Genomic DNA, 25,933 nt, shown 5'->3' with positions numbered 1-25,933 from the left:
GAGCTCTATGATTATCCTTCTGTTGTTTTGTTGTGAAAATATGTTGGTACTCTGATCACTTCGGTCACTTCCTAGGGGAGCTTTTACTCAGTTTTCAAAGAAACATGAAAAACCATAGTGATTTAAAGGGGAGAAGGTTAATACATGGAACCATAGAGTGTGACATTTATTCCTGTCTCTGCAAATTTCTTTATCAAAGAAATAAACTTTGAGATTAATGTTATAATAATAAATCCCAGCTTTCTTAATATTTCTAAAAACAAGATAACCGGCCGGGCGCGGTGGCTCAAGCCTGTAATCCCAGCACTTTGGGAGGCCGAGACGGGTGGATCACGAGGTCAGGAGATCGAGACCATCCTGGCTAACACCGTGAAACCCCGTCTCTACTAAAAATACAAAAAACTAGCCGGGCGAGGTGGCGGGCGCCTGTAGTCCCAGCTACTCCGGAGGCTGAGGCAGGAGAATGGCCTAAACCCGGGAGGCGGAGCTTGCAGTGAGCTGAGATCCGGCCACTGCACTCCAGCCCGGGCTACAGAGCAAGACTCCGTCTCAAAAAAAAAAAACAAAAAAAAAAAAACAAAGATAACCAATTTGCACCAAAGTACCAAAGTAGAATTAAGGTTATAACTACCATGGTAAGTTACTGCCATTAAAAAGCACTGCTGTTCTAAGTTTCTGGCTGGATAACATACTATCATAAAGGATGATGAAGATGAAATCGCTTATTTTTTCTTCTAACATGGAAAATAGTTCAGCTAATTTTTATTATAAATAGAATATGACAAGAAGTCCAACAAACAGGTAGGTTTTAAGCATTCCTAAACCCTGTTAGATATAAGCTTGGTGAATCTTTAACACTTCAGAAACTAAGTTTCTATATTGCCATACCTACTTAGTTTCTATATTGCCATACCTAAAAATGTAAATATCAGTAATTTCTTTACCTTTGATCTTTTTTATACCCATTAGTAGACCCTTTGACCTCAAGTATAAGAGCATTCTTGGTAGGTTAAAAACGTAACTACTGGTATTAATAGTTTTCTTCAGATATTAAAAAAACACATTGGAACAGATTAATAAAGGGATACCTTTTATAATTTTTCAGCATGGCTCCATATTGTCAAGGTGACTGAAATTCAGTAGTAAACAATAATGTTGCTTGTTATTTGTTATTGTTGTTAATATTATTGCTCCGGTGAAGTAGAACCATGGATCTTCTGATGCACAGTGATCGTACCTTGTTTTATTTCCATATATCACATTTATCCAATTCATCCAGTCATCTGTCTTACTCTTTCCTTATCACCAACATAACAATTTTAACCTTCATAATGGCTGGAAATAGGTAAACAGCAATGAGGGGCTACCACATATCAAAAGCTATCACAACCACCTTTGGTGTATTCTGATTCCTGACTGAGAAACAGAAACAATCATGATCCAGTGTTTCATAAATAATGCATTAATATGAGCAGAGGGCAGAAATCTATTTTCACTTTTTTCTGATACATTTTTCCTCATATTTCATAGTTAGAAAAAAATCAAGAACGTTACAAAAAGATGTTTTTGATTTCACAGTGACACCCTAAATTTTTTTTCAGTTTGGTTTTAGTCTATTAATTGATGGTGGATGTAAACATTTTGCCATCAGCAATTGTAGTAAGGAAACGCAATTAAATATACCTTTCATGAAAATTATATTGAATATAAAATTTGAACCATTTTAATATATTATTTTCTAATTTTCAGGAAGACATTGGAGATTAATAATATATGCCCTCTTATTTTTATAAAACAATTAAAACAAATTTAAATATGAGCAAACCTTTATTTTTGAAACAGTTAAACACATTGTATATCTAGCTCTGAAAAGTATAGCTGAGTTATTGGGTGCTTTTGTAAATGAAGACAAAAAGAAGAAGAAAGATTTGAATTAAGTGTGTATAGCGTTTTATATCCTGATTTTCTTATAAATATTTTGCATGGTCACTAAATATTCTTTGAAGATGTAATTTATAATGGTTACAGGGCATTGCATTTAATGTACATGTTGTAATTTATTCAGTTCATCTTTTATTATTGAGTTTTGTTATTTTTTCTATTATAAATAAAGCTGTGATGACTATTCTTATACATAAATCTTAGTGTGTATCTCCAAATTTGTTCCATATGATTACTCTCCGGACAAGGTATGTAGACATTTTTAAGGATCTTGATTCATATTGGCAACGTATCCTTTCAAAATGCTCTAATTTACATTCTTGTCTGCAGCATTTGAGAGCATCTGCTTTACACAAACAACTCTAGATATTACTATCATTTGCTTCTTATATTTTTAAAAGGGGAAATAATATTTCATCTTAATTTCTTAGATTGAAAATGAAATTGAACCTTATTGGATATGTTGAATGACTATTTATATATTTTTTGTACGTTGTCTGTTCCTGTCTTTATATGTAATCTTAGTGATGTGTTTGTATACTTTTGTAGGAGTTTTTTGTTAGTTAGGATTTTGTCCACTAATCTGCAATGAGTGTTATAATACTTTTCTAATTGTAATTTTCTTTTAATGGTCTTTTTGTTTCAAATGTTTCATTTTCATGTTGTTAAAATATTCTGCTTTTGCCTTAATGGTCTGCCTTCACTTTGATGCCTAAGTTCTTCACCTTGAGATCAAGTCATAGTCATCTATACTTTCTTCTTGGTCTGTTATGATTTCTTTTTTCTTTCTTAAATATTAAGATTGTTCTACTATTTAATTGTTTAGATGGCTAAACCAGGCAGTTGCTTGTTAGAAGTAAGGGTATAACTTCATTTTTACCCAAAAAGTTAAATATATTATTGAATGGCTATATTCTTTTCCAAATGCCTTTATGTGCCATCCTTATTATATGCTATATTCTTATTTTTTGTAGTGTTTTCTGTTTCTTGGAACTCCAGTTGGTTTTATTTTTGTGTCAATGTCACCATTCTTTATTAACTATGGTAACTTTAGAACACATTTTTTAGATCTTATTGAAAGTCTCCTCCTACAACTCTTTTTTTTTTCTGCTTGTCTTGAACTTTGACATAATACACAAGAAAAATTTAGTTAAAAATATACTTTTGACATTTTGATTCAAATCCTAGACTTTGGTGTATTTATCCATCATTCTATCTTAGACTGTACTTACTTGAAGTTTTTAAAATTTGTATCCTTATACAGTATTTTCAAATTTTTACACTTCCTTTGCCTCATCATGTCAGTCAGTCAGAGTAAAAGGAAGACTCAAATGAGAATCAACGTGAGATAGAGACCTGAGAGAATATGCATAATATCTTTCTTCCCCCCCACCCACCGCATAGCATTTATGACATTCAACATAGAGTTCCCAGACCCACCCTCCACCCCCAACTCGAATTAACACAAAATTCACTTGGTCCAACTTGTGTAGATACAGAAAAGATGTGTGTAAACAGATATATCAAAATTTCAAGTGGACAAGGGGATTTATTTTCACAGTTTTTTATATCTATAGATCTCTTTGCAAGTTTCAGAGGCCATATAAAGCTGTAATACAGCCACCTTTCTGAGCAAACTTGTGTGTAAATACAGTTTATTTCACTTGAAGCCTGTCCCAGTGACTGATGGAAATTGTAGTAAAACTTCCACCTGGGTTGTCAACTACGGGAAACTTTCTTATTTATTTTTATTTGTCACAGCAGGTTAAGCTCACAAAGTCCAGGTGTTACATGGCTTTAAATCTCGACACAGGCACAGGAATAGTCTGTTGAAGGTAGTTTATTTAGGATTCTTAAACATGAAGGGACTTAACAAAATGGATTTTATCCAACTTTGTGGGTCGGGGTGTAAATTCAATGTACAATGACCAGAAATAAAACACAAAAGTAGCACCAACAGAGCAAAATTCTGTGCCATGTTCTATGATAATTCAACATATTTTTTTCTGAACGTGATAGGAAAGAAGGGAGCATGGAGACAGAGAAACAGCAGGTTTTCTGGTAATTTGCCTAATTTTTTACAACATAGCTAGAAATGGTTATACCTCTCAGCAATATTTCTGGTTTTGTGTGGAGTAACACGTTACCGACAGATGAGGTTTTATTTTCTAAATGTTTAAATAGAACATTTTATAGATCTTAATCTTTTATTATTTTATCTTTATTTCATTTTATTTTTTAAACTTCATTCCCAAGGTTCTAATATATGTATTTACTTAGAAAACGCACTGCTTTCACAATTATTTAATTTCATTTTTAAAACTGTTGCTTTCTTTTCAAATGACTTTGCACAAACTAACCTGGTGATTCTATGATTAACATGATAATTCACTGTGCAGCAACTGAAATTATATAATTTATGTAATGAGCCTGTCATACTGGCTATATTTTCTTTGTTTCCTTCCTAAAGCAGCTGAAAATAAAATTATCTTCCTGCCTTTGCCTACACATCTGGCAGATGTCCATATCGTCCATCCAAATGCTTCTACTTGTGAGTATACAAATAATTTGGATCCAATTAATGCACAAGTAATTAAAGTTGATTTTTGTATGTTATTATAATTTTCCTCACGCTGTGCTTGTGTTTCAATACTTTGGTATTTCATAAGCTGTCAGCTCATGAAACATTCCAGTTATAAGAGACTTTAGTTGACTCTCATAGGATGTATATAAGTGCATGTATCAAATTGACCCATCTGGATAGCACAAAATTCCCAGACAAGCCCGTTTGAACTGAGCCACTTGCGTGGTCTGCTGTAATAGTTTACTCTGTCCTGTTTTACATTTATATTTGACATTTGCTTTCTACTTCCTGTACATCAATACAAGAATTCAGGAATCTTTTTCCAAGTTACCCCTTAGGCTAGGTCTACATTTACCAATCCTTACTCTATCTAACCAAAATTGCAAGGGTTAAAAAGGAGAGTTAAAATTCCTACTTGATTCCACAGCAAAGATAATTAATCATAATGCAGTTATTATTTTTTTCAAAAGTATTTTGGCCCAATAGCATATTATTTTACTTCAAATAAGTCATTTGATATTGAGGTTAGAATTGGCAGAAAAATCCTATATAAGGAAACTTTGAAATTCAAGATGTAATTCTGTTTTGTAGTTCTCATCCCAAAAATCTTCAGAAAATTTTAAATAGGGAAAAGCAAGGAGGAATTCAACAGCTCACTAAAAGGCAGAGAGGCAAATGTCATGAGATAATATCAATTTTATTTAACCAGTTACCACTATAAAAATTCTATAATTGACTACCTGTTTTTTCAAACTATATTTTATTTTTTCATCTTAACCTAGTTACCAGTTCATGACAAAATATGAGACAAATAAATATATGAAATTATGTTTCAAATGAATGAATATTACATTGTATTCTGCAAAATAGTTTTTCTCATCTATACTTTCCTCACCTCTATTTTATAATTAGCAAATTATATTGGAAAATTGGAATAATTAAAGATATCTGTTTTCTTCTGTCACTGCTATTTATTACCTGTGTGGCCTTGAATATATCACTTACTCTTTCTGGTTTTCAGTTTTCTTTTTCTCATAATAGTAATACCTACCTCTCATGTCTCACATGAGTGAGTTATAACATAGATAGGATGAAAGCAATTTATACCTGGAAACCACAGTATGGCTATAAGATAAATGTCACTTAACCCTTGAGTTAATTGTGTTGTTTTGTTCTTGATATTTTATATTTTTAATTTTCAATATATACTTTGTAGAATTCCTGAATTTTTGTATTGATGACCAATGTAACTTAATCACATAAGGGAATTCCAGTTATTTTCTGATTGGCAGATACCTAATTTTGTATTTCATGGCCTTTTGGGCTTTGTACCTTTCTTAAAGTGCTTTGTATTATACATAATTTAAAGTAATCGAATTGAAAACTTTAAGTTTGAAAATGTTTTGGATGTTTTACAATACCTTTTTAGTTTGGAAATGTGGCTACTCTGAGTACTTCATAAAAGCCATGCATGCTCCAGACTTTTTCCATCCTTCCCCAAGCCCTACCTTACCCCCACCTCCAATATGTCTCTGGATGGAACAGAAAGTCGCAATGGTCACTCACTTTGTTAAATCATCTGTCATTTCCTTGGCAAGTTAATTTGGCTAATGCATACAACGAATTGAAGTGAAGGCAGTTTCTTCTCTTTGAAGCCCCAGGCATTTTGTTTCCAAATAAACTAACTGAATTAGTGAGTCCCCATGTAATTTATGATTTTTCATTTACTTGACTTATTTCCATGATGATTGGAGATTAGTCCATTTTAAAGAAGACAAGAGAAATTGGGTTTAAGAAACATTAAAACTGACCAAAAAAGCATACCAAGATCAAGTGGTTCAAAGTTATGGTGACAGATGGTCCTTAATTCATGCCTCACGCAAGAAAAAGAAAAATACATTTTGTTTTGTTTGTTTTTGCTAAAGCCTGTGCTTGAAGACTCTTTATTTTTATTTTATGCTTATAGGGATTAAAATGTGAGTTTTATATAAATTCTAAACTCACAACCAAACCCTTGGTTATATGGAGTTTATAGTTTAAAATGTGAAAATCTCTGTTTATAGTTGGAGTTGTGCCTGCTGGGGGATTAAGGTCTGAAGGCCATAGTGATGTCACTGGATTAGAGTTAGGAAGATACATTTTGGTAGGACTAAAACCAATGCCAAATTCATGACTCCAAGATTTATGATTAAACTCTAGACTGCCTACAACTTCATGACTCCCAAATTTATGATTGAACTCACGACTTTTCAGCTTACAGATTTAAGTGCATGCACAAATAAATAAAGATTATTGAACCTCAAAGTAAGTTCAGGGAAAATCAATGTGCAGTTAGTACTTAAAACAGTGATCTAGGAATAGCCAATGTGATGATTGTGTCTTGGCTGTGTGTGGGTGAGGAGACTATACCACTTTAGATACCATTTAAAATGTTAATGTTGATAAAAATTATACAAGAGTAGGCACATTTTATGCTATTGGTCTTCTGATCTTTTTGACATTTTGTTAGAATTTATTTTCTTAATTTTGGTCTCTTTTTGTCTGTCTCAAGGGATAGTGGTAAGACTACTCCCTTGGAAAAAACATTCCAAAATCAAATTAAGATATTCCTTGACCTTTACTCAAGAATTATGGCTTTTTTATTTTTTTAAATTAAAATTCCAAGTCAAATTCTGGTATAATGCCAAATCCTGGATGAAGAGGTCAGCCATCCAAATGTTTTATCTATGTAATAACAAATAGCTCTAGACTGGCCTTCAAGGCTCTTTGCCACCTTCACCCAGCTTGCACATTTCTTTATAGTCCCAATAATAATCCCATAGCTCAGCAAATCTGAAAGGTTTATTCTCCCGTCTCCTTGATTCCTTAGTTCTATTTCCTTTGCACCAGACTACCTTCATTTATTGCTGCCCACCAACACAGATGACTTCTTCCTTCATTCTCTGACCTGATGTATAACATTCTTGAGTACATGTTACATGCCTCCTTCCATAATGATGGTGTGTTTATCATAGACCTTTCCTAGAGAGCATGAGCCACTATGCCTTTTAAAATCTTGTATTACACCCTATATTTAGCATATAGAATATTTTCAATAAGTATTTATAAAAATATTACATGTAACAAATGATCCACAAAATGTTGGTTGATTGGCCTATTGTTTTATCTGTTTATTTCTTCTGGGAATAACAACTTCAGGTTTTATCCATTCCTTTTTTAGTGCATCTTTAAAATATTAACAGGCAAATTCATATCTATATTTAAAGTATATAATATAAACAAATACTGTATTTGGCAAATTTAAAAATTGAGGTATCAATAGAAAAAGAAATCAATGTTTTTAATTTAATAAAGTTCAAGATATAATTATTATTGTGTTACCACTACAATTTTATAAATGTCTTAGTCTGTTGTGGCTGCTATAACAAAATGCCATAAACTAGCTGGTTTACAAACAACAAAAATTTATTTCTCAAATAAATAACAAAGAGATTTAGTTCTGGAGGCTGTGAAGTCCAAAATGAAGATGGTTGCAGATTCAGTGTCTGCTGAGGGCCCACTTTATGGTTCATAGAGAGTGTCTTCTTGCTGTGTTCTCGCATGGTGGAAAGGGTGACGGCTCTCTCTAGGGAGTGAGGACTCTCTCTCTCCTTTTATAAGGACACTAATATCATTGCAGGTGATCTATTTACCTCCCAAAGGCTCTACTTTCTAATACCATCACCTTGGGGGTTGGGATTTCAATATATGAATTTTGAGGAAACCAGAATGCTCAGGACTATCGCAATAAGCCAGGGAACAAGTTACAAATCTGTAAAATGAGAAAGAAAATGGTTGCTACATCCTTTAGTCACTTCCAAAGTCATCACAATTAAAAAATGTAGAGATGATCAAAGAAACTGTGTGTGCCACTACTGCATAAAAGTGCAGTATGAAGGTATTTATTTTAGGATGGGCTTTTTGTGTTCAAAATTTTATTTCTAATATGCGTTAGAATATTTTTTACATTTTATTTTCTCAGCTGAACCTAATTTGTCTCAATCCATAAATATTATGTCCCCAAATGGATCATCTATCTTCCAAAAATCTATTTTCCACTTTCAATACTCCTTCTCCCTCTGTTGCAGCACCTGACCAAAAGCAGGATGTGTTGGACCTTACCCAACTGATTAGAAGTGACATTACAACAAACTCCACACAACGAGGAGCCTTCCACTTATTCTGTACATGACATCTCTCATCTCTAGGCAAGCCTATTTTCCTTTTGAGGGTCTCTGTTCCCTGAGGACTTTCTCAAGCCGAACATTTCAGTTTAATTTTAATTAACAGAGAGATCACGAGTGTCTCATTTTCTGAGTCATGCGTGTTCATCACCAGTTAGTCGTTTTGCCTGGGAGTGGAGAGGGACTACAGACTTAAAAATATTTATTTCTTTTAGCTGCATATCCTTGGGCAAGTTATTTAATCTCTTGGTAGCTCAGCTTTCTTGCTCTCATTTGTCGTAAGTGGCGAATAGTACAACTGTCACGAGAATTAAATAAATGAATACATGTAAGGTGCTTAGAATTCTGCTGAGTGTTTGACAAGTGCTTAATTAGCTTTAGCAATTCTTAAAAATGATTATCTTGCTCAAAGATATCTTGGTGAGATGTCGCCCTTCATTGTAATCATCCTCACAGACCAAATAAGAATCCAAGCGTCCACACTTAAGAAGTAAATGGGGAACAAGAAAAAAACATTAACAGTCAGCCAAGATTTACATCTCTTCTTTATTTTTGAGTCAACAAATCTGCTAAATCTCATACTCTGTTTTGGAATGAAAATGGATGCTCATTTCATAATTTAAAATTTTAATATAAAATCATGGTTTAATAGTTATTTTTCCAGAGGTGGGTTATTTTTCCAGAGTTGGGAGACCAGTAAGCTAAGTATAGTGAGGGATGTTTCATTATGTTCTTCCACAGGTAATAAAGCATGGAAACTTCCAAGATATATTTTATTAAATTTTCTTTTATCTAAACTATTTGTGTAGCAGTAGTTTAAATATTGTGTCTATCTCTCGGCATTATAAGATGAATCTTCAAACTTTCAACCATAGTGTGTTTATTATAGACAAAGCTCAAGTTTGCAGGACTATGCTCCTTGGACCATTTACCTCACAGTTTCCATTGCATCCATTCATTTATTCCAGTGACTGTCACACACCAGCCATTTTGATGGAACATTGTAAGCTAATGTGTCCTTTGTAATGTCTACCTTGGAGTGATTTTATCGCTGAGTGATTTGGTTCAAGAGTCTCTTGCAAAGGATACTTTGCCTACAGTTTTATTTTAATTTTTTTTAGGTGCATCCACTTACATTTTTAATAAAGCCATTACTGCTCTTACCACTTTATTTTCAGATTCACATTCCATGATAACTAATGACAGGTCATCACTTAAGTCCCTTGGAGAGAGATAAATCTAATTCTTTAATGTATAATTACTGGCACTCCCTCTCTTTAACCTTACTTTAACTTCATCTTTCCCTTTCTCTTCCTTTTTCATCATCTTCTTCCTCCTCTGCCCCTTATTTTTTCTGTAATTGTATCTTTGTTTTTATTTGTGGTTTGTTTAAACATCTATGTTCCTAACACAATGTAGTATATTTTATTTTTACTTTCTTATTTAATTCTTGTATTTTAATCCTACTTTAGGGCCATGCTATCTTTTCAGGTGCCACTTGCAAAAGATCTGATTATATATTATTAATGTCATACAGAGCTATGTTTTAGACACCATCTCTTTTTTATACATTTAAAAGTAGTAATATTTTCAGCAAATATGTTCTCTGATAAATCATTACTTGCTAATTACTTCAGTTTATAGCTGTCTTGGAGTTCATTTTCACCATATTATTACAGATGAAACTTTGGTATCATAAAGTTGTATAGCATATTATGTTTGGGTAGGACTTGAGACAGACCCATTATTTTTCCAACAGAACATTTATTCTAGGTTCTTAGTTGAATTTTAGGTTCCATTTTAAGGGCTACTATATATATCCCAAGGAATTGATTAGGTTCAATGGATTCTTCTTTTATTCCTACATTTAAAGTTACTAAATGTATAGGACATCAATTGGAGAGAGAATCTAGAGTCTTCCATTCCAAGTTCACCTTTTGCAATATGTTACTGGGGATTATCATGTCATTTGAAGATACTCAGGTTGTCAGCATCAATTCATTTACCATGAGTCCGTGTTTCTCAATTTGTGGAGGTACTGCCCTTAGGAAACATTCCTTAAAATTACTGGGAGCTTGACTGACATTTAAAGGATAAGAATGTAGGATACTAAAAGTCCTGTAATACATGGGCCAATCACACAAGTGATGAATTATTTGGAACGAAATGCCAATAGAGTCTTCATTAAATACTGAGAAGGCTTGATTCAATGTTGCTGGGGTATAGATGTATAAAAGTCCTGAAAAAGGACTGTGTATTTGTTACTGATTTATTGAACATGTTGGTTTTGGGAGAAACAACCAGAAACCAATTTTTTTTTTTTTTTCTTCCACTGCTCCTTCAAATCAGTTCCACAACTTATTTTTCCCCATACCCGAGATAACACTTAGGCTTGATTCCTTAACTTCTAGATACTTTCTGAAAATAAAAACACTAGCCCAGTTAAGGGAAATATCAATATCCCAAATTCTTATCAAATTTAAATTTCTCCTTTCCAGCAGCTAGGTTTGACTCAGCTGAGAAGACTGCAGTGGGTAAAGAAGATGTGATTGATTTCTTTTCTTTTTCACCCACTCACTAGCTGCCTTGTGCAGATGTGAACAGGCATAGGTGCCCCGTGCTGGTAGAGAATATCCAGAACTGGTATTTCCTCTGGGAATATGACTGTGGCTCTCTGTATGCTTAACATCTCTTCTCTGGCCAGCTATTTAAGAGACTCCATTCTGCCTCTTGGTTTCCTGTGACTCATCCACTTATTAGATCATATTGGTCTTCCAAAATGATTTTATTGGGTAGCATAACTCTTAATGCATGTCACACTAGTTTATTGCTACAGGATCCACACCTAGTCCATAAATATCCATGGTCCGCTGCAGTTTGAAAGCTGTTACTCCCCAGTGCGATCCTTTTCTGGTGCTGCTGACATCGGCCAGGATCTCACCTATGCACTTCTCTTCTTCTACTCTAGCGAAGACCAGAGTGATTGTCTCAAAGCCCTCTCTCTCACCTGACTTCCCTTCTGGGAAACTTAACAATATTGGCACTCTTATTCAAGCACCCTGTGGTCAATGCCAACTTTAGGGATGGTATGTGGAGAAACAGTAGTGGCATTTAATTACAGGATAGAGTATGTATGATCTGGTTTTAGGGCTCCTAGCCCAGAGTTGAAGGGCAAGTTTCATTCCCAGGGAAAATATACAAAAAAGGAAAAAGGGCTTCCATTGACACACGGTTCTCTCTCTCTCTCTCTCTCTCTCCCTCCCTCCTTTTTTGGAGAAGGAGTCTTGATCTCTCACCCAGGCTGGAGTGCAATGGTGCAATCTCGGCTCACTGAAACCTCCACCTCCCGGGTTCAAGTGGTTCTCATGCCTCAGCCTCCTGTGTAGCTGAGATTATAGCTGCCCACCGCCAAGACAGGCTAACTTCTTGAATTTTTAGTAAAGACAGGGTTTCACCAAGTTGTCCGGGCTGGTCTCGAACTCCTGACCTCAGGTGATCCACCCACCTCGGCCTCTCAAAGTGTTGAGATTACAGGTGGGAGTCATCACACCCGGCCTGGCGCTCTCTTTTTATAGACCAGATAGATGACTAAGGGTTGGAGGCTCTAGGTTGAGTCAAGAGAGTCACTTCTCAACATCTGTGCTATTTTCTGTCTTGTTAGGCCTGCAGAATTGCACTCAAGACTCTCATTTGAGTTAAACTCTAGGATCTAGGTGCAAGAGACCAGATGTAAATGTCAGCACAAGCCATGAGATACAGAATTTCTTCATCAACAATAAACAGAATGGAACACCAGGTGCTTATGCTGTTTCTTCATGAAACTTAGGCAAATAGGCAGTTGGGAGTAGGGATTCCCAATATTCATAAACCTCAAAAGGTAAAACAGTGTGGTACTTCTGCATGAAATCATAAAACCTAATAAAAAGTCCATAAAGAAAAATATATACAGGAATCTAGCATACGATAAAGATGTCATCACAAACAAGTAAGTAAAAATGAAACTTTTAATTTTTATATGGCTAAAATGATCAGTGTTAATTTTTTCATGACTACTGGATTTTTTATAGTTAGAAAAATCTTTCCCAATCTGAAGTTATAAAAAAACTAACCCAGGGGTTTCTGTCTCATGTTCATTGAAAAAAAATAAACTTATTACTGGTGTTAGAACAATCAGCTAGCGTCTGGAGTAAGTTAGCATTGCACATCTTACACCAGAATAAATCCCAAATTGATTAAAGGTTGAATTTAAAAAATAAGACCATGTAAGTACAAGAAAATATCATTGAATTGTTTTATGTCCTTGGAATGAGGAAGACCTTTCTTAATAAAATACAAAATCAAGAAGTCACTAAAGATGAGAAGGATAGTTTTGACTACATAAAAATCAAGAAATTCTGCATGGAAAAAGATACTAAAGCAAATTCCAAAGATAAATGCAAAATTGGTGGCGGTGGTAGAGGGGTGATTGTAACTCATGTCACCAACAAAGGCTAATTCCCAAATATATAAATAACTTTTAGTAATTGAGATAAACTAACAACCTCCCCCAAAACAGTTAAGATCATCCACAGATAACTACATAAATAACCCACAAACATAACAAAAGAAGCAACACCTTAACAGTATTGTGAGAAGTGCAAATGTTACCTAAACAGAGGTACGATATTTTGCATATTTTATTAGCAAAAACCCAGAGGTTGACATATTCTTCTGGCAAAACTGTGGGGAAACCAGTATCGTCATGCATTGTTTTTAGGATTCCAAAATGGAACAACTCCAGAGGAAGGAAACTTGATGCTCTATACCTAAATGCATTTAATTTTTCTTAGTAATTCCACTACTGGAACAGAATCCTACAGATGCACATGGGTATTTAAGAAGTAACATATATTAAATATTATTAATTGCAAGATTGTTTATAGCACTAAGAAGTTGGAAACTGCTTAAGTATCCAACAATAGGCACTGGTCCCAGGGATTCTGGTGTATCCACACTACACAGTCTTAGAGAGCAATAAAAAACAAAGATCATTTGGTACTAAAATAGTTAGGTCTCTAACATTTTTTGTTAAGTGATTAAAGAAAGCAATAGTACAATATTTATAGTAAGCTATCTTTTGTGTAAGAAGGGAGAAGATTGCATATATACATTTGCTTATATATTTATAAAGTATTAAAAGAATACACAAAAAACTAGTAAATCTGCTTATATACAAGGGAGCAGATGGGGACAGATGCAGAAGTCTTATCTCTGTGTATATTTATATTGTTCTGATTTTTGAGCCATGTGAGCACACCTCTTCAAAAACAAAGTAACATACATGTGTATATGTATATACAAAGTATACATAATTTTAAAATTCTAGATTCAGAATGTCTTTCTGGAACTCTGAATACATTTATGAATAAATTCCTCTATTTTCTTCTAGAATCTGGTTGATAAAAGTCTAATGCAGTCTGATTCTTGATTCTCATTTCTTAGTAGGCAATTCTCTCTTTTTCTCATTCTCTATCTCTCCCTCTCTCCTTTCCCTTCTCATTCTCTCTTTTTTGGAGGCTTGTCTAATTTTTTCCTTTTTTTAATTATGAAATTTCATCAGGATGAATGTGCTCAGCATTTTGAGTTTTCTCTCAATCTAAATATGAGTGAAAGTTTTTTAAGTTTGGGGTTTTTTTTTTTTTTACTCCTAATTAATTGATTTTTTTTTCTCTTTACATTCTGGACGATTCCCATGCCTTTATCACCTATTTCACCAAAACATGATTCTTATATGTAAATACAGCTTAAGTATGTGAATGATTCCCAAACAGACTGTACATTGCTAGGAGAAAAAATTAAGAGATCTAAACAAAAGAGGTTGTATTCACATTATGGAATGTATAGACAAGATATATGTTCTTTTAAACTTCACACTCCCTACTATTTATCATCTCCTCCCCCAAAACCCAAAGATCTCTTTCATTAAAAGGCAATAAAAATGTAGGGAAAGCACCTAAAAATAGCTCTCATGTTTCTTTTGACTGACTTTCCCAAAGATGTATAAACTAAGAACAATATAAGACAAATGTTTTCTACTGAAACTTCACATACAAAAATCCTGCACATTTATCACAAATACGGGAAAAATCTCTAAGTGGGAATGGATATAAGCAAAGTCAGTTAAGAATTAACTACCATACAACTCCTTTTCTAGCATTTTGGAAGAAATATAGGAAATATTTTATCTAATATTCTATATAATTATAATAAAATTTTGAAATATTCCAACATATTCAAAAAATTAACAGAATCGATTTCAGATTTGAAGCCAGAAGAAAAGTGAGCAAATGGCAGTGATTTGGCAGTTCCTACTCTTAACACTGAACTGCCTTTGTGCTAGTTTTGGTTAAATCTATTAAGCTTATTAAACGTAACGCTGATTGTTTTCTTTTAATAGATGTGTTAAGAGGCTTCGAGTTTTTACTATAATAGTATCTTCCTTTTAACTTTGGGGTTATATTAGGTTCTTTCAGGTTGACCTGATGCTCCATAAGTGAACACATCATTGAATAGCCAATCCATTCATTTTGTATATGTTGTTATTTAATTGACTACACAATGCAGTACAGTGCACTCCCTTGACTAATGCATGTACTTTCTCCCTTCCTGGATTATGAAGAAGTTCACAGTCATGCATTTTCACTGAAGGGGACCTAACTTCAGATTTGTTTTCTCTGTTTGGTTGGACGGAAGCTTTCTCAGTACACAGTAGCACTCATCTGTATTTATTAACTGTTTTCTTTATCAGAGTCTGTGAGGGGAAATGTATTTGTTATATTCTGAGATTTGATTATATCTCTGAGGCTACTTTTTCATACTCATAATTGTTGAAACTTATTTTGTGCCTTGGAAAGTGAAGAATGTTATTGAATCAAATATGTTCTCTCTCTTTTTGTAACCCTAAAGTTTACGTCGTCACACTGTAGCATAATTTTTTCTCTCTGAATCACAAAGTTATTTTCTACCCACTGTACCCCACCTGTCCTATCCAGATCCCTGCAACTTACTATGAGTAAACTGATGCCATACATTTTCTCACTGTGTCCTCTGTCTAGAACTCTGTCTCTCTTCTCCATTCATGTGTCTTACCGTCCTGCAAAGCATAGTTCAATCTCCCTCTGAACCTATAAAGCCTCTCTCAATCTCCTGTCTTTCCTTATAATAATAATCATAATAATATGGCCATTTATTAAGTACTGCTATCATCAGAACTTGTAAAACTTTTCTACTAAGGTATCCCTTTCATCATTGAAGAATGGGTGCTATTTCAAGGGTGAGTAGGAGTGAGGAGGTGTCTTACATGTTTTTTAAAAATTGCATATATGTTTTAAAGCAATGTTTTACATGTATTCCCATTAGAGTTAAATCTGGGGGTGGGTCATTCAGGCGCCTGTCTGGGAAACACAGCTACAAGGCATTTTAAGCATCTATAGAGGGAATCAGAAATATAGCACTAGATATCTCAGGTTTTCACATGTAACTCCTTCTATGATGAGTGAGATGTGAATTAGTACCACTTCTCCTGAAGAATGGGGCCTTGATTCAAAAAAGAAAAGAAAAAAAAGAAACGACAGACAAAGAAAGGAAGAAAGGAGAGAAGGAAGTAAGGAAAGAAGGGTTGGCTATTTTCAGTGGCCCCAATCTCTTACAAGGAGCATTTTCTGATACACAGTTTCCCCAGTGTAACTGCAGGGCTCTCATCAACCCTGAGATCTGACAACTGCCTGAAGTGGGCAGACACAGGATGTTGAAATTAGGAAAATACATAACACATAGAATAGTGCTTTTTTACCTGAAAAAAAATGTAATTTTAAAAATCTATATTTAATATCTCCCAATTATATACCACTCAAGAAAGTTAGTGTAGGAGCTCACAAATGAAGGTGAAAAAAAGAGTCATAAAAAGGTAGAAAACTTTCTTGCTAACACAAAGTGAGAAGAACATCTCATTTAAAACAATGCTTTATGGCAGGGCATGGTGACTCACACCTGTAATCCCAGAACTTTGGGAGGCCGAGGCAGGTGGATCATTTGAAGTCAAGAGTTCTAGAGCAGCCTGGCCAACATGATGAAACCTCATCTCTACTAAAAATACAAAAAGTTAGCCGGGCATGGTGGTGCAAGCTTGTAATCCCAGCTACTCAGGAGGCTGAGGCAGGAGAATCGCTTGAACTCAGAAGGCAAAGTTTGCAGCGAGCCAAGATCGTGCCACTGCACTCAAGCCTGGGTAACAGAGTGAGACTCTGTCTCCAAAACAAACAAACAAAATACAATGTTTTGTGTCATAGTTGCATAATTTACCTCTAGGTATAATAAGTTTTAGCTCTGACAATATCCAATTATGAATAAGAAAATAATGAATAGACTATTCCAAGTAAATTAGAACGTTATGATCAATGTAAGGGATACAGCGCTTGTTTGCAATATAAAGTATATGAGTTTTACCAATAGAAAATTACTTTCTTTACTTTCTCCCCAAATGAATATTGAAAAATTTTAAGAAAGGAATTTGTGGTGTCCAAATAACCCAGGTTTCGCTATATTCCCTGTAGAGTAACTAATACATAGTTAGAGGTGCAAAGGCTTTATCAGGAAGGCACTAAAAAATGTACATACCAATTTCTCATGTAATCCTCACAAAGCTTCTCTAAAGGAAGTGTATTTAAAATCCTTCAATCAATTCTTCTCCTGCTTAGGTTAAAGTTTAAAATCCTTATTGTTGTTTATCAGGTCCTCTATAATCCAGGGTCTGTCAAAATCACTGGTCTCAGACAGGTTTTACTTTTTGGTTTACTTTTTGTTTTCATTCCCATATCTCCTTTTCAGAATACTTATCCCAATTTGAATTCTTTGCTCTTTGTTGAATAAGACCCGAGACCATAACCGTCATAATCACCATTGTATCCCTAGAGCCTAGCCTGAAGAAACTCAATAATTTTCTGAAATGTACCTATTTTAAGGATGAGGTACTTGGAGTTTGTGGTTTAAGTGACTTACTCAAGGTTGCACAGTAAATAAGTATTGTCAGGATCCATCTCTTTCTGACTCCATGGACACAGGACTTCATTACCACACTATGCAGATTTAGGATTGCCATACCCTTATCGTCTGCTCAGTTTAGAGTCCATCTCGTTTGCTGCCTTCTAGTAATTTCCACACAGTTTCTGTCATGCTATGCGTATTTTTCTACAATCCTTTTTCTCTACCAGAATGTTGCTTCCTTTCCTTGACGAGATAAGTCATGTTTGTAGTTATTGTTTTATTTGTTTCTAGTTCATAGATTGCTGAAATGGGTGCCTCGGACATTTTAGTTACTCAGTAAATATTTTACTGAATGATGTATATGAAGGAACAACCTACCGGGCAGGGAGGCAAGCCTATGAATTTAGAGGATGGAAATAATTCTTTTAATTAGTCATAAACCATAAGCATATATTAGGATTATGAAAAACTCTTTACTCTGCCTCATGGAAAAGATCGAATATCAACAGCAATAAGAGAGGTTTAATCTATTTACTTGAAGAAAAAGGCCAAGGAAGATTCTCCCCTTCCAGTGAGAAAGGGAGAGCACTCACTACAAGCACTTTGAAAAATAGCGAAGTAGGAATTTTATCTGTTTCATCCTTTCATGTTCCTTTTCAACACCTCTTTTCACTCCTTTTGTTTATCCTGTAGAAATACCTATGTCTCATTTCTACAGAAATTCTGCAGTAAGAAGTGTTAGCTAGTAATAGTTTAAGAACATGTCGAACTAGGCACAACACATGTTAGGACTGTGTGAATTTTCAAAGGAACTTGCAATTTCCAAAGGACTATACCTTGTAATTAGGAAGATATATTTGTAAGGCCTCTAGGGCCAAAATTGTTTCTCATTCTTGATTTCCATCACAGAACATAGCAGAAGACCTTGCATACAGCAAATGACCATTGCACACTGAGCTGCAGAAGGCATTCCACATTCATCCATCCTCTTCCTCTCACCCCCATGTCCTCTTCACCTAGGAGAATGAGGTCTGATTGGACTTTTAGAAACATCATTTGGACAGCCATGACTTGCTTTAAATAGAAAAATAGAAGTAGAGATTAGAAATAATGCTAAATGAGAGTATTTTCTCTCACTTTCATTACCTTCTTCTCTTGTTTCAACTCATGCTGTGACTGAAAAATGGAGCCGGGGGAGTGCTGTGCTAGGTGCCTGCTAAGAAGGCCAAGAGGGAAACAAGGTGAAGCTGATGAAAAGGCTGGGCTAGTGGGAAAGAGAGGTTCTAGGGTCCATGCATGCTCTAGGCCAATCAATGCCAAGGCGAGTGATCAGCAGCCAGTGTGGGTAAAGCCTTGGCTAGTGACTAAGGGTAGCTGCATAAACACAGACAGGCATTCGCAGAACAACCACCACCACCACAAACCAACCCTGGGACCCCACAGGAATGGCTGTAGTTAGTATCAATCCTCGCTTGATGGGGATGGGTAGATCCTGGTCCCAGCCCTGTTTTTTCTTTTTTCTTTTTTTCTTTTTTCTTTTTTGAGACGAAGTCTCGCTCTGTAGCCCAGGCTGGAGTGCAGTGGCGCAATCTTGGCTCACTGCAAGCTCCGCCTCCTGGGTTCACGCCATTCTCCTGCCTCAGCCTCCCCAGCAGCTGGGATTACAGGCACCCGCCACAGCGCCCGGCTAGTTTTTTGTATTTTTTTAGCAGAGACGGGGTTTCACCGTGTTAGCCAGGATGGTCTCGATCTCCTGACCTCATGATCTGCCCGCCTCAGAATTATTAAAGGAATTTTTCGACTGACTAATGGTAGATAGTATTTTTGGTTAAAAATTTGAAAGTCTAATATTAATTTGCTTTTCATTCCTTTGTAAATACCTGAATTTTTTTCTGTGAAAGTTGTTATTTTTCTCTTTTTACCTCAATATTACTAAATTTCACAATGATGTGTCTTAGTGTGAGTCTTTACTCATTGAACAAAACACTAGGTAGTTCTTTCAACATGGAGACTGGGTTTTTTTGTTTCTTTGTTTTGGGAGATATTCTTGTGATTGAGCCTCCATTTTCTCTTTCTAGAGCTCTTATTTGTTATATGTTGGACTTCTAGTTTTGACACTAAATCTCCCATCTTTTATCTTCTGTTTTCTTCTCTTTGTATTTTGTTCTTCTTTTGAGGAGGTTTTCTTAACATTAGCTTTTAAACTTCCATTGAATTTTAACTTTACCTTTTTAATAGCAAAAATTCTAATTTTTGTTCTTTTAAAATAATAGCATTCAGGTCTAATTTTATGTGCCATCTATCTTTTTTCTTAATCTCTCTGAGGGTTTTAATTTGGTATACATTTACAATACTTTATTCTCCCCCTTCCATTAGAGCACCATTTCCTTGGATTTTTTTCATGTTTGATGTCTATTTCTTTTGGCCTTTCTCTTTCATGTTAGAGACTTTCCTCAAATATCTAGTAATCCTGACCTATGTCTAAAAGTGAAGTATTTAAAACTCATTTACGCGATATTCGAAACATACTGACTGAATGCCTACGACTCAGGCATTGTTCTGGGTTCTTACAATTCATCAGTGAAGAACTGATTGGGAATTCTGGCTGAAGAACAACTGAAAAACCCTGCATCCTTAAATGTCAATACATTTTCCTTCTGGAGCCAAGCAGTATCTTTAAATAACCCAACAATCTCCTTCCTTTTCAATAAGTAGACTTTCATTTAATCCCAGGCTTTACCTCCAACCCATGCTACCTGTTGTTTCCAAATCCTAAAAATCTGCCGCTTAATTTTTCCAGACAAAAGATGTCCTATTTCCTGCCTGAGAGTAGGTAGTTCTTATCTGCATGGGTGGAGGAAGTAAGCTGAGGTCTGATTGCTCTCTGCATGTGTATCAAACCAGTCTCCCAGTTCTCAGGACTTCCCTTTACCCCTCCACCTTCTCAGTACTTGAAACCTCGAAATCTAGGGCTTCTCACAGGGGTTGAGTGGCTTAATTTACATTACTTCTCATTGATACGGTATTTTGACGAATAGCTTCCTCTGCTGTGTCAAATCAATTAACGAAAACATTGTTGAAATATTTCTTGAGATATTTTCTTTTCCCCATCTCTTTATCCCTGTAGGGTTACTTATTTATTTTTTATTGATATTTTAGTGGGATTTCAGGAGGAAGAAAGAGGTTTACGTATTTAGTTAAATCACAACCTTTAACAGGAAGGTTTGTTTCTTGAATTTAATATACTACTATATGTAATTTTAGAGTGCTGCAGTAAAGACCTCAAATTTGTTCTCTCCTTCTTATATTCAGGTCTTTGTGTCATTCACCTCTACACTGACTCTCCGCATGACCATGTGACCTGTTTGTCCAGTGGAGCAATTGCAAACAGGAGACAAAGATTTGAGACTTCTTGGAACACTCTACTTTGTGAATAAGTCCAAGCTAGTTGGTTCCAGTCATCACAGCTGTCTCCATTGGAGAGCATTTCATAAAGCATCAATCCCTACTCACCCAACCCACCACTTGACTGTAGACCGTGAGTGAGCTCAAATGAATTCAGCTTCACTGGCCCAGATAAGAACTGAGCCAAGCACATACTTCCAGTTTGTAGAATCATGAGTGGGGGTTGGTTTATTATGCAGCAAAAGCTAAGAAATGTGACTACCATAATGGCCATCTTTTTTCCTTAACATTTACTGCATGTTAACAATGTGCCAGACACTGTTTTAAGCAACTGATATGTATTAACTCATTTAATCCTAACAAAAAATTTATGAGGTTTATAGTATCCTCAATTTAAAGATGAGAAAATTGGAAACATAGGAAAACAGTATGATATCATAGAAAGAGTAATGTCCTGGGAGGCAGGAACCTAGTGTTCTACACAGGCTTTGCCATTTATTTAAAGTGCAAATAATGGGATACAAGATACGAATCTGCCTTATATTCCCATTACTTGCACAAATTCTTGACCCAGTTAGGCCACATTCATATTGACCCTCCAAATACCTTTTCTAGTTAACAATCGAGTAAATACTTATATAGTACTTACTTGTCCCAGACACAATTATGAGTGTTTTACATGTGAAAACTTTACATATATTAGCATATGTGCTTTACACACATTAATTTATTAAAACCTCATAGCAGCACTAGGTACTATTATTTCTCGCATTGTGCACTTGAGAAAATTGAGATAAAGCCAGTTTCTGGGATGCGGGGGCTGGCTTTGAACCCAGGAAATCTGACTCCAGAGTCCTCATTCTTATTACTGTGCAGTAGTGACTCAGATATGTGTGCTTCAATATTTATGCATGTGTATGAGCCATACCCCTCTCAAGTTTCTGCCGTCCTTCCTACCAACCATGTCCTGCTCATTTTCTAAGACCTACTCCCCTCATAAACCCAAATATGAACATGTCTACTCACACTCATTTCCTTATTCCGCAAACATTTATAATCTGCAGCAAACATTTTATTACTGGGTCATATAATTGTTTTGTTGTCTAGTTGTTGTGTTTTAAAAAGTATATAAATCTGTCCTCCCGAATGAGAGTAAATTCCCAGAGATAAAAACTCCTCAGGAATCCTTATCGAAATGCTAAGTACATAGGAGTCACTTTATAAAAATCTGCTGACTTGAGTCTAACTCGAGCATTTACCGGATTAATATCATGGCTCAGTATTTGGAACATTCCAAACTCATAAGGTCTACTTGACAAAAGTGTCTTGTTACTTCAAACCCTGCTGTAACTGATTTGTCATTATCACACACTGTTCACAGCCTGGAAGTAATAGAGAAGAGTAAAAGACTCTGAACACTGGTTTGAAATAAACAAGGATGACCTAGATAAACAAACATCACTTTATAAACTAAGTCTTTCCGGGAAAAGAGAAGGTAATTCTCCATTGTTCCAATTTGATCAGGTTATAGATAGTTAGATGGTTATTGCAGGGTTTTACAGCTTGACTTAACCTTTTGTTAAACTCTTTCTGGACCAATGTTATGTGTGCTGTAAATATATAGTCTTTATTATCATTAGCGGTAACTGAACACCTCAAGTCATGCATAGAACTCGCTTTTTGAAATGTATTTAAAATATTTTTTAGCCAACCATTCAATGGAAACATTTATTAGATATTTACTTTGAATGTAGCAGTGTAGAAAAATCTGTGGTAAAATGATGCAAGGAATAATAGTATACTCTCCCTCTGAAAGAGCATAAAGTTGAATTTATTTATATTTTATATGTTTTTAAAAGTATGGTTTTGAGTCAAAACACTTTTTGGAAAGATAATGCAAAACATCTTTGTTTCTTAAGCAAAATACAAAAACTGGCCACTGTTCCTGTGCCTAATTTTATCTTTTATGTATGTATATATATGCATATATGTGTGTGTGTCTGTCTGTTGGTCTGTATGTATAATGACATAGAATTACCTAACATCTGAAAATAACTCACATGAATTTTCATAAAGCATTTATACATATTTATGTCTTTTGAAATATTGTCTAACACATGTATCTGAGAACCAGAGAAGATTTGAGACAGTCATTTTGGTTCTTCTGGTAAATATTTTTTCTGATTTACAGTTTTCCATGTATGGAAGGATTTGGGGGGGAAAGCTATATGACAAGCAAACAATTGCTTCAAAACGTCGGTGAAGAATCAGATAACATACTTTCAATTGGATAATTGAATGTGATAGTGCTGAAGGAACATCTTGCTGCTTAGGCTTACCTAAATCTATATGTAATAAATCTTATATTTTTAAATTTATTGCAAAGCATAAAGTACTTTCCCATATATGATCTCATTTTGATTTTGGCCCCAATGCACAGATATATATTTCTATTACGAATGTATTTCTATTATAAATATATAGAAATGTATGTCAACTCAAGATAAAGTAATATATTCATATATCAATAGTCTCATCTGGTAAGATATAACAAACAGAAGCACAGTATTTTAATATTGTTTTTCACTTGGCATTAGAGGTTTGAGGTATCATAATTTAGAGAGTCCCTTCTTAATACTTAATCAGTCCCAGAGGTTTAGTGAATCTCCTTTATTTTTCAACTGGAAAGACTTACAATTTTTAAAGAAATATTTGGTTTTCTCTGTGGTCTGAAAAAGGCAGCCCTCCTCTCTTATCTAGAATGGCACTGCCTGTACTAAATGCCACATCAACATTTGGGTTTGCTAATCACAATGGGACCCAGCCAAAAAAGGTGGATCCCCATAATCACATCTGGAAAACCTGTCCAGAGCACGTCCTCCGTGGGGAATAATCGTCTGCATATGTATCACTATAGTTGTCAATAATCATGATCAGCTTAGTTTTCAAAAACCTTTAGAGAAAAGGTGAAGCAGACCTCTAAGCTAAGTTCACAAAATTACACTATAATTTGAAACATTCAAGCTCTGACATCAAACACTGAAGACATAAGCAATCAGTAATAAAAAATTAAAGAAAAGATTTCCTGACCTGGATAGGGGTATATACAAACTAAGGTTTTAAAGTCAGGCACAATATATAGTAAATTGCTTAAAAAGAAACAGGAAGTGCAAACAATTCATAATTCTGAATCTGTCATATTGGTGAAGGAGACCTGGAATTTCATGCATTAGGAAAACGTTTTTCAGCTTAATTGTTGATAGAGGTCTATAAGGCCAGACTTTTACCAACACTGTTTCTTTATAGCTTCCTGATATGCCATAATACAAATGTGCAAGCAAATTATAAATGGAAACAGACACAGTTATTCCAGTTACAAATTTATTTTTGGAAATTACAGATCTTATTATGCTGCAGTCTCTGCATTCATTTATTAGGCACACAAATCTTTACAGATGAGTTCTTTTCTTTCAGGATTATGTGTTTTATGAACTATAGTGAACATTCATAATGAAGTGAACAAAATATTAGGGAGTTGAAAGTTGAGGTTTGTTTTTGTCTTGTCTGATGAGCCCTTTTTTGTCATTATTTAAGGGATGCAAAGACCATTAGAGAAAGCTAATTGCCTTCACAGCCCTCAGATTATACTGATAACCACTGATGGGAGAGTTAAGCCAAATTGCATTCTCAAAATGGTTCTGGAAACATACCACTTCCAGTAATGGTTCTATCAACCAGACCTAAAAGCAGAGAGGGCAAGGATGCACTTAAAGGCAATTATCCATCAACATTGGAAAATATGGTTAGTAGATTAAGAGAGTTGAGTATATGCAATATATCTTGATTGCAGAAAAGCAGTTGATATAGCATTATTCAATTTACCAGCTAAATTAATTTAAATTAGTTTAGGCAGAAGTATAGTCAAATGAACTATCAGCTATCCAGAGGACCATAAATAATAGACAACAATAAACACATTTGTTTTACATGCTGCTAATTTAGTTATTTCTCCCCAGAACTCTCCTTCAGATCAGAATATGACAGTTATATATTATATGCCACCCTCTGGCTATCATTTCTTAAGATCTTTTTTGGAATTACATCTGTTCTATAAAGTTACAAAGACCAATTATGGACCATTAACAACTCTTCAGGGCTTACTTTATTTATCCATATTCAGTTTTCAGCTCCCTATTATATTCTGTTTGATTCTGGATTTTGTCCTAATGTAAAATATCATGAGCAGAAGCACAGGTAGTGAAAATAGCCTTTGCCTCCATACTCAAAAAGTTACTGACTTTGAATTCTCCTGGGTGCTGTGGTGAAGATGACAATGACCAGGAAGTCTGGTACAGGCAGAGTTTTCCTTCTCTCTTTGCAACGTCCATCTTAACCAGGGAGTGGCTTTTCTTGAACCTGGGATGACCTAACCAAGGGTAAGATGACTAGGTGGAGTTTCCACGTGGTAATTTAATCCTTGAAAATTCAGAGCATGTCGGCCAACAATCATATGAAAAAGAACTTAACATCACTGATTGTTAGAGAAATGCAAATCAAAACCACAATGAGATACTGTCTCACACCAGTCAGAATGGCTACTATGAAAAGGTCAAAAAATAACAGATGCTGGTGAGGTTGTAAGGAAAAAGGAATGCTTATACACTACTGGTGGGAGTGTAAATTAGTTCAACTATTCTAGAAGACAGTGTGGCATTTTCTCAGAGACCTAAAGACAAAAATACCATTTGAACCAGCAGTC

The 25,933-nt window shown here is 35.0% G+C and overlaps 1 long non-coding RNA gene across 1 annotated transcript in view; it reads left to right on the top strand.

Annotated features, from left to right (window-relative positions):
• Nucleotides 1-22,537: 22,537 nt before the first annotated feature.
• Nucleotides 22,538-25,933, top strand: part of LOC135970830 (uncharacterized) — a 33,824-nt gene continuing 30,428 nt past the window's right edge. Inside the window, exon 1 of the long non-coding RNA XR_010586681.2 lies at nt 22,538-22,669. This is a non-coding gene — a long non-coding RNA (uncharacterized lncRNA). The remainder of the gene's footprint in view (nt 22,670-25,933) is intronic.

This window comes from Macaca fascicularis, chromosome 5, assembly GCF_037993035.2.
Source record: "Macaca fascicularis isolate 582-1 chromosome 5, T2T-MFA8v1.1".
Lineage (NCBI taxonomy): Eukaryota > Metazoa > Chordata > Mammalia > Primates > Cercopithecidae > Macaca > Macaca fascicularis.
Note: the sequence above shows the minus strand (reverse complement) of the source record. Positions and strands in the feature narration are given on the sequence as shown.